An 8,990-nucleotide genomic window follows, 5' to 3' on the forward strand; every position below is an offset into this window, starting at 1 on the left:
TTACATTCTTATAACACATTTAACAACAGAGATTTGTATACAGAAGTTATAATAAGAGCCATCCCCACATAAGTATATTGTACCTGCTCCCCCAAAGTGTCCAGTGTCCAAAGATACATATGTACCCTTTTACACACTTCTTTTTGCCGGGACACATGTAAGTACATTCATTTGTCTGTTTTATGGAAATTAGGTCACATTCTACCCATGTTTTTCTCTGAATCACTCTTCACTTGACAATTTTTCATGGTTCCTCTAAATCAGCAGACATGGAAGAAGCACTCTTTTTGGTTCTTCTTATTTTTAACTCCCACCACTCTTCTGTCAGTTTGTTGTACTGTGGTGGCTTGCATGTTGCTGTGATGTTGGAAGCTATGCCACCGGTATTTCAAATACCACCAGGTTCCCCCATGGTAGACAGGTTTGAGTGGAGCTCTGGATTTAGACAGACTAGGAAAAAGGACCTAGTGATCTATTTCTAAAAACAACTGGCCAGTGAAATCTTACAAATAGTACTGGAACACTGTCTGATTCCATGACAGAGGATAACCCCTTAGGCTGGAAGGCACTCAAAATACGAGTGGCGAAGAGCTACCTCCTCAAAGTAGATCCCACTTTAATGACGTTTCCTGATGGGGCACAACTCATAATGAGAAGAAACTGATGCAAATATCCTTTAATAATCAGAATGTGGAATGAAGGAAGTATGAATCTAGGGAAATTGGAAGTCATCAAAAATGAAATGGAATGCATAAAGGTCAGTAATCCTAGGCATTAGTGAGCTGAAATAGCTTGGTTTTGGACATTTTAAACTAGACAATGATATGTTCTACTATGCCAGGATTCAGATACTGAAGAGAACGGCATCATATTCATCGATAAAAAGAACATTTCAAGATCTGTTCTGAAGTACAACACTACGAGCAATAGGATAATATCCACAGGCCTACCAGGAAGACCAGTTAATAAGACTATTATTCAAATTTACACACAAATCATGAATGTGAAAGATGAAGAAGTTGAAGGTTTTTACCAAGTTCCGCAGTTTGAAACTGATCAAACGTGATGCATTCATCAATCAAGATGTACTGATAATTGCGAAGTTGAAAACAAAGCAGACAAATCAGCAGTTGGAAAATAAGGTATTGATGATAGAAATGACACTGAAGCTTACAAGACAGAATTTGGCAAGACCAATGACTTATTCATTGCACATACCTTTCATCAGGAACATAAATGGTGACTATACTCGTGAGCTATTCCAGGCAGAATAGATAGGAATCAAATTTGTGGAAGGTGATGATGGAGAAGGTCAATATCATGAGTCAGAATCAGGCCAGGGGCTGACTGCAGAACAGATGATCAGTTGCTCATATTCACGTTCAAGCTGAAGCTGAAGAAAATTAAAACAAGTCCATGAGTCAAAGTATGCCCTTGAGTATATCAAACCTGAATTTAGAGACCATCTCAAGAATAGATTTGACGCACTGCACACTAATGATCGAAGACCAGATTAGTTGTGGGATGATAGCAAGGACATCATATATGAAAAAAACAAAAAGTCATTAGAAAGACAGGAAAGAAAGCAAAGACCAAAGAGGATGTCACAAGAGACTCTGAATCTTGCTCTTGAATGTACAGTAGCTAAAGAGAATGGAAGGAAAAATAAAGTAAAAGAGCTCAATAGAATACCTGAAAGGGAAGCTGGAGAAGACAAAGTATGATAATAATAATGTGAACAGATCTGGAGTTAGAAAACCAAAAGGGAAGAAAACACCTGGCATTTCTCAAGCTGAAAGAACTGAAGGAAATATTCAAGCCTCTAGGTGCAATACTGAAGGATTCTATGGGCAAAATATCGAACAACACAGGAAACATCAAAAGAAGATGGAAGGAATACACAGACTCAATACACCAAAAAGAATTGGTCGACGTTCAACCATATCAGGAGGTAGCATTGGATCAAGAGCTGATGGTACTGAAGGAAGAACTCCAAGCTGCACTGAAGGCATTGGCAAAAAACATGGCTCCAGGAACTGATGGCGTACCAAATGAGATGTTTCAACACATGGACGCAGTGCTGGAGGCGCTCACTTGACTATTCCAATATATTTGGAAGACAGCTACCTGACCAAATGACTGAAAGAGATCTATATGTGTACACATTCCAAAGAGAGGTGGTCCAACGCAATGCGGAAATTATCGAGCAATGTCATTAACATCACACGCAAGAAAAATTTTGCTGAATATAATTTAAAAACAGTTGCAGCAGTACACAGACAGGGAACTACCAAAAATTCAAGCTGGATTCAGAGGAAGACGTGAAACATGGGATATCATTTCTGATGTCTGATGGATCTTGGCTGAAAGTAGAGAATATCAGTAAGATGTTTACCTATTTTTGTTTCCTATTTTTTTTATACAAGCACACTCAACTGTGTGGCTCATGACAAATTATGGATAGCTTAGCAAAGAATGGGAATTCCAGAACACTTAACTGTATTCATGCAGAACATCTACGTAGACCAAGAGGCAGTCATTTGAGTAGGGCAAGGGGATACTGTGTGGTTTAAAATCAGAAAGTTATGTGTCATGGTGGTATCTTTCACCATACTTACTCAATCTGTATGCTGAGCAAACATTCTGAGAAGCTGGTCTCGAAGAAGAAGAACATGGCATTAGTTTTGGAGAAAGATTCACTAACAACCTATGATATGCAGCTGATACGACCCTGCTTGCTGAAAGTAAAGAGGACTTGAAGCAGTTACTGATGAAGAGCAACCACTACAGCCTTCAGTATGGATTACACCTCAACGTAAAGAAAACAAAAATTCTCACAACTGGACCAGTAAGCAACACCATGATAAACAGAGAAAATACTGAAGTCATCAAGCATTTCATTTAACTTGAATCCATAATCAATGCCCACAGAAGCAGCAGTCAAGAATTCAAACAATGTATTGCATTGGGCAAATCTGTTGCAAAAGACCTCCTTAAAGTGTTGAGAAAGAAAGATGTCACTTTGAGGACTAAGGTGTGCCTGAGCAAAGCCATGATATTTTCTATCACCTCACATGCTTGAGCAAGTTAGACAATGAATACGGAAAACCTCATAGGCAGATCCAGTCACTTAATTGCACGGCAGAATGAAGAGATTAAAGTCCCAACATTCTTGGCAGTGGACCAGGAAGGTAGCTGCTCAGACATCAGAGAGCCTCACAGAGACAGAGACCAGGCGGCTCAAGAGAGGGATACCAAAAAGTTGTTTTTCATACCCCCCTCCACTCCCACAGTTGCATATGCTTTGCTCTGACCCCAAGAAGTAGATCAATCCTTTGAGAACTGCATTATGGGTTAGAACACCAGCAAGGTCCCAGACTGAGTGACACCCCCATAGATTACATCCAAATATCACTGCAAAGTCTTCAAAATCTGAACTGACATCTGAGCCACAGCATCCAGAAGTTGGGAAAGAACCTGCAGCCTGAACATAACTGGGTCAAGTGATTCCTAAAACAAACAACATCAACATTTTCTGTAAGATTGAAGTAAGACACAGTCTTGGAATCATAGACAAAAACTTTAAAAAGCTACTTTAACCACGCTCAAAGAAGTAACAGGCACACCTTAGAAAAATAGAAAAATACATAGAAACCATTCACAAATGAAAATTTTAGACAGGAAAAATAGAGATAAAAAATTCACTTGATCAGCGGAATGCTGTTGACAGACAAAAGGATCAATGAGATGAAAATAGTTCAATTGAAAATATCCAATCTGAAAGCAGAGAACAAATATTGAAAAAAAAATGAACAGAGCCTCAAAAAAATCCAAAAATATCTAACATTTATTTATTGGAATTCCATACGGTGTAGAGAAAATATGTAGTGTAGAAAAAAGTATCTGAAGAAATACTGGCTCAACACTTTCCCAATTTGTTGAAAGACATAAACTTACAGATTCAAGAAGCTATGCAAACTCCAACAAGTTAAACTCACATAATTTTACGCCCAAATGCCTCACTGTCAATTGTGGAATAACAAGGACCAAGAAAATATCTTCAAAGAAGCTAGAGAGAAAACAACTCATTTCACACAGGAAAAACATTTGGAATGACTCTGTATTCATCATCAGAAGCCATGGAGGCCAAAAGGCTGTGAAAACAACATTTTTTCAACACTGAAAGAAAAGAAACATTAACCCAGTGTTCTATAGGCTGTTATTTCCTTCATGAGTAAAGGAAAAATATTGACATTCTCAGGTGAAGGACGCTTAAGAGAATTCATCGCCACCAGACTTGTTCTAAATGAAACACTAAAGGAAGTTCTTCAGGTGGTAGACTTGGAATTTCAGGAATTATGGAAAGCAACAAAGTGGAAAGTACCTTCTGAAGTTCGCCGTTCAGCCAAAGATTAGACAGGTCTATAAAACAAACAATAACACACGTGAAGAAAGTGTTTCTTAGTTCAATCGTGTGTATGAGACCAAATGTGCAAAACCTGCCCAAAAGCACAGAAAAGAGGGCAGGATGGAACAGGAATCATGGCGGATGGAAACGGGGAACTGGAGCATAGAAGAGAATACTGACACATCATGAGGATTGCCACCAATGTCACAAAACAATTGTGTATAAATGGCTGAACAAGAAAGTAATTTGCTCTGTAAAGTTTCAAATAAAGCACAATAAAAATTTTTAAAAAGTGGTAGGTATCTGGGTAAACATATTATGCCAACCCTGCTGTCACTGCACAACATGGCACAGGACTCCCCTCTTTGGAAAGACTTTCTAGCCTATTGGAAACACTTTGGAATATACTCTTGGTGGCAAATTAGTATTAGAGAATGGGATTAATTTTGAAAATATGAGATGTCTGTACTCATGTCTGGTGAATAAACTGGATAATAACATTTTCAGAGCGAAATGAGATGTTCTAACAGAAAAATAGGCCTGAATTCCCACGTGGGCCATGAGCCTACTCTGAAGGCCTTTCCCAGAGAGGCATCTCAGGCACTTCTAGAGCAGCAGGAGCACTGGGGAATGCATGTATCAACCTCCCCCAGGGCCTTCTCTGAGGGGTAAGTACCTGCTTTAGTACTAAGCTTAGTGGTTCATAAATAGTCATTCTGCATAAGGTCTTCAGGTTCAAGTCTGTAATCCAGCTGGGATTCTGTGTGTGTTGCATCTCTGCATCAAAAGAACATGCTTCTAGAAGCAGAATGCCAGGAGAGAGGCGGTTGGGCAGTTGGGGGTGGGGGGTGCTGCGCAGACAGGGGCGCCCAAGGGAGGCACAATATAGTCATTCTGCAGCAGGTCTAGTCATTCTACATAAGAATTAGAATGCTTCTGTCAATGCATAATAGTTTACATGCAGGACATAAACAAAGTGACTGAAGGACAAAGTCGAATAGTAAGCCAAGCCACTCCCTGTCAATCCTTACCTGAGAGGGTCTTCATGAAGACTTCCGGGGATGGAGAAGGACACAGTAAACGCTGATTTATTTTACCTCTTCCTTCCTCAAGAAACAGGAACTGGTGTTAAGATGTCAGGTGTCAAGCCCCAAACTCCTCTTCTGGTCTGTATTTAAGCTGTATAATAAAACTGGGAATCAGGCAATCAGCCGTGAGCAGACAGACCCAGAGTATTCCCAGTGCCCCACATCTTTGAGCTCCACTGAGATCCTGTTCTTAGTCACTACATTAGCAGAGGAGCTGAAAGACTGAAATTCCGTGTTTTAAGGCAACCTGGACTTCAAACAGTCACTTATTGCTAAAGTCGTATTTCTCTGTGTTAATTTATGATCCTTAACTCAAATCTGGAGTTTGGAGCTCATTTTGATAACTCCTCATTAGTCTGCATAGACTAGAGTCTGCTCACAGTCAGTGATGACAATGGAGGAAACAAAGTCCCTAGCCCAGAGAAGGGACTGCTCCCCATATTTGGGGAAATGCCCCTGGGAAGCATCGGCGAGGTGCACTTTGGCCTCTGTGCTTTGCCTTCTGCTCCTGGAATTGCACCCTGGGGGCCTCCATATGCAGACCCAGAGTCCGTAGGTGACCACAACTCCCCCCTTCTGGGTCATCGTCCGGACACACATTGCGATATGCTTCCTGCCCTCCTTTCCAGCATAAGCGCTGTGATCACAAGTGGCAGAACCAGTTTTCAGGTCCAGACCCTAGACCTTGCCCTCCTTGGCCTTAGGCTTCCCCTAGTCCTGGTGGAACCTGCAAGCCTGGCAGATGTGAGGTTAGCACCCGGCTAGGCGGGCTTGGGCCTGTCTCAAAAGGCTCATGGCGCACGCAGTTTCCTCCTCCTTGGAGCCTGCGGGCTTGCGGTGGGCAGCCCAGCAACTCATGCCTCCCTCGGGTGCCGTCTCTGAGCAGCAGCTCCCCTCCCCCTACCCCACCAACCACCCAACAGTCGCACTGCCTGCTTTCTGCTTCTAGAAGCGTGTTCTTTTGATGCACACGTGCAGCACACACAGAAGCTCAGCTGGATTACAGACTTGAACCTGAAACTCACAACTTTAAAACTACTAGACTGGGGAGGTGGGTATTGGCAGTGAAAAAAGGAAAAAAAGAATAAGAAAAAGAACAATTACAAAAAAAGTATTAGAAGACTGTATCCTCACATTATGGACTCAAGAAGGCTGCGGATAAACAACTGCGTAGATAGCATACTGTTGTCTCTTTGCAAATAAGTCTTAAATGAGGGAATTTGGTACCAGGAAGAGTTGCAGAGCCTGACTTTGGGGAAATCTGGGATTGATGAATTGCCTTGCATGAGGCTACAAGCCCTGATAATCAATATTTGAAGATGAGATTCGAGCAACCTAGAACATGCATCAGAATTTTTTCTAAGTAAATTAGCACCAGAAGATGCCTTTAACCACTAAATAAAATGGGTCAGTACTTCAAGATCTCCCTACAAAGAAAATGGCAGACCTAGATCGTTTCCAGTCAGGTTCCAGCAAACATGCAAGAAACAGTAATTTTAATCTTGTACATAGTCAACAGAGATTAGAAAACCATGAGATACTCCCCTAACTTGATCCTTAAGGCTAGTTTAAAAATGATAACAAATTAGAGAAGGATGGTAGAGGAAGAGTTAGAGGACAAGCACACTCAGTAACTGAGATGCAAAACCCTACGTAAGATGCCAGCAAAGGAAATCCAGCAAAGTATAAACCACGTAACATGCCATGATCAAGGCGGTTTATTGTAGGCATATAAATTTGAGTGAACGTTAAAGATTTAGTAATTTCATTCACCACATGCATAGGTGAAAGAAGAGAAGACATATGCTCACCTCAAGAGATGGGGGCAAAGCAGGTTGATAAAATCCAATCACACGGAGAGATAAGGACTAGGAGCAAATATGGAACAGAAAAGGAGTTCCCAAACGTGGAAAACTACAACTAGCATGATAGTTCATGGTGACGTGTGGGACATTCTCTTTAAAATTAATAAACAATAAAATAAGGGTGCTTCTATCACTACTTTTATTAAACATTGAACACTGGAAGTGTAAGCTAGTACAAAAAGAGAAAAAGTATAACTGCTATTCATAGATTATAGGACTGTCTCCATTGAAAACTGTAGAAAATACTGGAATTAATAGTAATCATAAATAAAAAATAAATTGAAATTTCAATGCATCACCATCGAGCTGACTCTGTCATAGCTCTTAGGTGAAAGCAAAGGACACTGATAGGGAAAGAGCAGGTGGGTTAGACCAAGGAGGGAAGAAAATTATTCTGCACTGGGCTGAACTTATAAGAACGGGTATGTGTGTTAGTTACCTAGTCCCTCCATAACAAAAAATAACACAACTGGATGGCTTTAAAGAACAGAAATTTATTTTCTCACAGTTTAGCAGGTAGTCGTTCGAATTCAGGGCATGGCTGTAGTGGGAGGTCCTTCCTTGTCTACCTCAGCTTCTAGTAGATGTCAGCAATCATTTGTGTTCCTGGCCTTCTAGAAGCATCTGTCTTCTTTGTCTGTCTTCCTTTTCACCTGTTTGTGTCTGTGTGTATTCTGCTCCTTTTATAACTAAGAAGAGTTAGGCTTAGGACCCACCCTACATTGGTATGACCTCATTCACATAATAAAAGCAGGCCCCCCCTTTCCTAACAAGGTCAGATTTACAGGTACAGGGGTTAGGATTTCCACATACATTTTGGAGGGACACAATTCAATCCCTAACAGTCGATTTACCAGATATTCTGGATTGAGAGTACTCGCATGAACAGCTGAGAGTGGTTCCAATTCTTTGCTACATTCGTTGGCTGAAACTTGTCTCAATGGTCACCCATAGGAATGCTGGAGCAATTTATTGTGTAGGACATAGCCAACCATTCCTAATCACGTCCATTGTGTGGAAAAACACACACTCCCATCACCGAAGCCTTGAGAAATTCATCGATAAGGACAGAATGGTGGTTGGAACCAAGAATTGTTTCATAGCCTAGATAACATGGTGTAGCTGTTAGATATTCACACGGAAATGTCAGGTAATAAAACTTCACCCCACATGGGGATGTCAAGGATAATACCAACAGCTAATGGTCATTGAGTACCTACACTGGTGCCAGGCACTCCTGTGCTTTTCCTTTCATGTTTGCTTTTCGTGATGGCCATATGAGGAATGTATCATTATAATGCATAAAGAGGTCAATACAGAGAGTTACGCTGACATTTGAATATATGAGTCTGGACCCAGGAGGAGTTTGAATGGACGGAGGTATAAACCTCAGGTCCTTAGCTACAAATAGACAGCAGTGAACTCACTGAGGCATCCTAGAGGGAGGGTGTGAGTAGAGAGAGGAGCAGGCACCAAGCCCAAGGGTACTCTGGTGTCTAGAAGCCTGCCAGGTGAACAGCAGCCAACAAGCCTCTCTGAAGTCCAGTGTGGTTCCTGGAGGGTTGTCTGTCCTTGCTCTCAGCTGCATTTCCCCAGTGCTCCTCCCACCTGCACTGGGTTGTCCCCTTC

The 8,990-nt window shown here is 41.3% G+C and overlaps 1 long non-coding RNA gene across 1 annotated transcript; it reads right to left on the bottom strand.

Moving 5' to 3' along the window:
• Positions 1-5,215: 5,215 nt before the first annotated feature.
• Positions 5,216-8,526, bottom strand: LOC126066844 (uncharacterized). Its single transcript, XR_007515275.1, has 3 exons — positions 8,216-8,526; positions 5,440-5,587; positions 5,216-5,322 (listed from the first exon to the last, which is right to left on the bottom strand). It is a non-coding gene; the product is annotated as an uncharacterized LOC126066844 (long non-coding RNA).
• Positions 8,527-8,990: the final 464 nt, after the last annotated feature.

This window comes from Elephas maximus, chromosome 24, assembly GCF_024166365.1.
Source record: "Elephas maximus indicus isolate mEleMax1 chromosome 24, mEleMax1 primary haplotype, whole genome shotgun sequence".
Lineage (NCBI taxonomy): Eukaryota > Metazoa > Chordata > Mammalia > Proboscidea > Elephantidae > Elephas > Elephas maximus.